The sequence below is a fragment of the Pocillopora verrucosa genome, chromosome 7 (assembly GCF_036669915.1).
Source record: "Pocillopora verrucosa isolate sample1 chromosome 7, ASM3666991v2, whole genome shotgun sequence".
NCBI lineage: Eukaryota > Metazoa > Cnidaria > Anthozoa > Scleractinia > Pocilloporidae > Pocillopora > Pocillopora verrucosa.
The window spans coordinates 7,990,697-7,994,848 of record NC_089318.1 but is presented as its reverse complement, the minus strand read 5'-3'; the positions used below and the strand labels follow the sequence as shown (position 1 = coordinate 7,994,848).

Genomic DNA, 4,152 nt, shown 5'->3' with positions numbered 1-4,152 from the left:
ATCCAATTGTTAAAATTTTAGAGAAACAAGAAAAGCAAACACAATCCGCAGTAAATTTTTATAAATCATCTTTCACCAAAAAGAAGCTCCAGTGAAAGAAGACCATTTAAATAACCTACTTTCAATGAAAAAAAGTGATAAATGCATATTAATGTTTGATTCAGGGGGAATATTGTAAAGAGAAATTAGATGCTAGTCACTCTTCATAGTCAAAGGGTTAAATGTATTAGCATAAGAGCAGTGTCCTATGACAGGTTTAACATTCTCAATGCTTGATGTAAGAAAGGAAAAAAACAAACAAACAGACAAACAATTTAGCTGGATAATTTTAGAAGAAGCCAGATGATTCTCTACAGCAATATCTTATGTCCTAAACAAACACCATGGTTTGGTACGGAAATGTCAAAATTATATAATGAAAGAGAATGATGGATTATACCTCTCTTTAACTTGCTGGACCTCTTTAGAAGCTACAACCTCTTCCTCATCTGTAGAAACCACATCAAAATATAACTCAAGTGCTATAATATTCAAATTCTATTCGAGACTGAACCCTGAATGAAGTAGATGGATTTGTTTTCTTTGGCAAGCTAACACATAAGCAATGTTAAAGGTCACGTGGGATGTTAAAAAATCTGACATCATCTTACTGTACCTCAAGCTCACCTCACACTAAATATTTCCCTATCCAGCCCTCCCACTCCATCAATAAGCAGAGTCAGTTAAAACCCTTGTGTCAAAACCAGTCACATACAAATATTTGGCCATCTTATTCATCATGAAAAGTATCCAAACTGTTTTCACATTCATATGAAATTCAAGACAATCACATTTGAAGATAGATAAAATCAAAGAAAAAAATTAAACCAAATTCATATTTTCACTCTTTCTAAGCTGTTAATAAAACTGTTAATCCTATAAAAATTAAAAATGTACATAATTATACAAAAAAGATGATATCACAATTCCCGTGAAGATAAAGTCTCCACATCACCTTTCATGTGAAAAGTATCGGGTACCCTCAATAAGTAGGCATAATTTCCTTACCTAAGTCCAAGCTGATTGCTCTTCTACTTTTATTAGCTTTTGAACTGTCCTCCTTCTTTACTGATGTGGCTTTTCTGAAACAGAGATGAGTGAAAGAGAACCAGGTTCTGAATACAACCTGATATCAGTATTCATAATCTCCATACTGTTCTCCATACATTTTCCAAGGTGCTGACAAGGAGAATTTGTTTAATAATCAAGAGCTTTTATAGTTGGTGATCATTTCCTTGACTCTTGACTCAGTGGTGTTATTAGGGTCATAGGTTAATTACAACTGTATAAAATGGAACAAAATTGAAAAAACAAATCACATGCCTGATTTTTGGAGGAAGAAGATCTTCATCAGAGTCTAACAGAGATGTAAGATTAATTTAGAAATAAGGTCAGGAAATTATTGTGATGTTGTACATATCATTATGTGAATCTTTTTACATCATGTTTTTGTAATAATGCAAATTGCATATGGAATTGACAAGGATACTGTACAGCACAGTACACCATTAAAACAAAAACAGAGGTGTAATAGTTTGTATAGAGTCTCAACATCTGTTCCTTCTGAAACTGTTGGTGTTCACCCTAAAACATTACCTGGGTCTATAATGTTTTTTCTTTTCTTATTCTTCTTCTTCTGATTTTCTTTTGGTTTTTGTTTCCAGGCAATGTCATCATCTTCACTGCTTGATAAACTCTGCCCAGCAAATTAACAATTACATATTTTTATTCACACAAATGTGCAATAAATTCACTTCTTTGGACCTAACAATAACAACTGGATAAGATCAAGGGGGGTGTTGTTCCATTGAGCACAACTTTCGTACAAGACATTTTCTTCCAGCTCAGAAAATCAAGAGAAGACATCAGGTGTAGAAACCAATCCCCCCCTAGCCCCAGTCCACATGGCTAGCCATATAAGTTTGACTTTTGCGCAGATCATGCAAATAAAAAAGGTGTGAGCTTGAGTTAAAAGGTACTTGCCAGTACATTGTTATCCCAGCCATATATTCCAAAATCATCAGCTAAATTGCTTTTTTGTCAAGTGACCCATGTTTCCTATATTATTAGTATTGCCTATGTTATACATATTTCTTGTTATTTGTATTTCCCATTTTATTTCCAATCTCATAATTAGTCATTCCATTCTTGTTGTATTATGTTCGTAATACTTTACTTAGAAACCACTGGAAATGGCATGTAGATAGAAGTGTTCAGTCCAGTCATCAGGAAATTAAACTCATCTAAAATTTATTGCTGGCATGTTGGTTACACCAGGCTTGTGGAAAAAATAGTCTGGGTAAGGTGAAGTCTCAATGTTTCTTTATCAATCACCTTTCAAGTTAATGAACAATTTCCTTTTCCCTTCAGTCTGAGTAAATGAAAGATTAACTAGTACTTGTCAAAATTGTGAAATAACCATTAGAGTTGCATATTGCAACTGCTCTGCAGAATTTGTAAGCTGCAGTTTGAACAAATTTGTAGAGAATGCTTAAGTCCTGGATATTTTGAACTTCAGTGAAATTTAGGTAGCAGTGCATCACATCACACTGTTTAACCCTTAAACCCCCAGATGTGATTTACATGTAACTTCTCCCTAAATTATTTATACAATATCCAATAAAAGAGTAAGTCGTTATCTTGATCTAACAACAAATTCCTGTAACAAATGTACAAGGAAACATCAAGAAACTACAGGGGAGAATTAGCAAACAGATCTTGGGAGTTAAAGAATGAAGACAAAATTGCTTCATGTTATGACCTCGTTGAAGATAAAAAAAGGTAAAACATTGTAACTTAACAGCCTCACTCAGCTACCCTGACATACTCAGACAAACTATTGAAAATTATACCTACAAAGTTAGTTAACACACAGTACCATACCATTTCTGACATTCCAGTCCAGAAAGATACCTTGGGTTAGATATATGTAGTTGAATAAAACTCTTGGTTGAAAAATGTTGTAAAATTACCTACCACGTACGGCAAAAAACACCAATTTTGACGAAATTCTGCCGCTGAGAACTAAAACGACTAACAAACCATTTTAGTATAGTAATGTGTTCACATTACTCTCCGGCACAAGCGACTAACTACAGGAATGGCTCCGACCTGTGATTGGATGATAAAAATAGTAAAAGCTAATGAGTTAAATCTTAATTCCTTGCTCGAGGGTATTGTTAACCGCGTGTCTCAAAGCGGAACAATGAAATATCATGCGAGTGAAAACACCGATGTGTCAAACAAGAAATGGTTACTTACGTAGCGAAGGGAAGGCAGCCTTTCTCGTTCAGCGGGGTCGTTCAGCGATATTCCGGCGATGAAAAAGTCTAAAACTCATTTAGTCAGTTCAGGCGGACGACCAGAGACTGGAGCCATATTGATTTGTAGTCACGTGTTCGGCTGAAATAAATTTCGAAAATTTTCCAGTACACGGAAACAAATTAACATAATTATAATTTTGGCGGGAAATAATTTATCTTGTCCGAAACTCGTTTCTGAGTGTCATGCCGAACTGCATGTTACCTTGACAAAACACAATAATGAAACGCACGCTATGAAAATGACAAATCACAACAGCAAAACTGCGATTCCTAATGTCGAAATTGAGGAATACCAGAATGCAATGGCAAAATAGCAAAGTGTAATAGCCGAAGGCTAAGGTACAGTGACAAATCAGCACATTGCAAAAGCAAAATAGTCAAATGTGATAGCATAATGTCATAACACAAGGACCAAACAGCATATTAAGACGTCACATTGGAGTAGCACTATTGTATATCTCAATGTCATCGCTGAAATTGTGGATATCATAATTAAACATTTATTTTTGACGTTAATTACACTCTATACTCGTTTGTATTATGTTTTGTTTTTTGTTTTTTTGTCAATTACTAATGCTTGTTTGCATTGAATATCTGAGTTTTCCTAGCTATGAAAGGTCTACTTCGCAATTATATTGCTTATGTCTGATAGATCATAAAGACACGTGTGGCGAGCTATTTTGGTCTCACATCATTGTCATCTATTTCTTGGCCGCCTACTTAGTATTCGATGAAAATATTTTCGAAGTTTAGGTAACAAAGGCATCAAGGCTCTTAACAAAAGCGTGTA

At 34.7% G+C, this 4,152-nt stretch overlaps 1 long non-coding RNA gene across 1 annotated transcript in view; it reads right to left on the bottom strand.

Moving 5' to 3' along the window:
• LOC136276785 (uncharacterized) overlaps positions 1–3,434 on the bottom strand; it is a 6,456-nt gene extending 3,022 nt beyond the window's left edge. Inside the window, exons 1-5 of the long non-coding RNA XR_010718097.1 lie at positions 3,301–3,434; positions 3,016–3,150; positions 1,636–1,735; positions 1,048–1,396; positions 440–488 (exon numbers count right to left, since the gene is read on the bottom strand). This is a non-coding gene — a long non-coding RNA (uncharacterized lncRNA). The remainder of the gene's footprint in view (positions 1–439; positions 489–1,047; positions 1,397–1,635; positions 1,736–3,015; positions 3,151–3,300) is intronic.
• Between the last annotated feature and the right edge of the window lie 718 nt (positions 3,435–4,152).